Here is a 680-nt window from a genome sequence, read left to right as displayed (position 1 = left end):
CTGAATTGTTTAGCTTTCACTGACTTTCCTTAATTTAAGCATCGATAAAATTTGCCACCTAGTTAAAATTGTCACGTCCTTTATGAAAAGCAATTTGGAAAAACACTTGAAGAGACACAGAATGTTCACAGCCTTTGACCCAATTATCCTACTGCTGGGGATTTATTTTAAGGAAATAATTCAGAAGAAGGAAAAAGCTTTTATTAACTTAAAAACTTCTTTACCATGGCAAAAAAAAAAAACCCTGCAAAACAATAAGAGAATAGTTAAATGAACTATGACACATAGACTAGAAGAATTCTTATACAGCCACTGAAATAATTATAGAAACTATGTAACATGGAAAGTATTTATGATACAACATTAAGGTAGAAAAGTAGATCATAACATTAGATCTATTTTATAATTACACTACGAACATAATATATCTGCATATGAACTGGGACTGGAGGAAACAAAAACATGTTTTGTTTAATGAGTTGAAATACAGAATCATTTGGGATAATCTGATGAAAGCTGTAGTTCTTTTTTTTTAGAATTATTTATTTCATTTTATTTATCCTTATTATATTTTTCAAATTTTGCTACAGGGCCTGGGTACTCACCAGAGAGAGAGAAACAGAGAGAGAGAGAGAAAGAGAGAGAGAGAGAGAGAGAGAGAGCGAGAAAGAAAGCCACAA

The sequence above is a fragment of the Tupaia chinensis genome, unplaced genomic scaffold (genome assembly GCF_000334495.1).
Source record: "Tupaia chinensis unplaced genomic scaffold, TupChi_1.0 Scaffold139457_1, whole genome shotgun sequence".
NCBI classification, from domain to species: domain Eukaryota; kingdom Metazoa; phylum Chordata; class Mammalia; order Scandentia; family Tupaiidae; genus Tupaia; species Tupaia belangeri.
The sequence above is the reverse complement of the archived record's forward strand: the minus strand, read 5'-3'. Positions refer to the sequence as shown.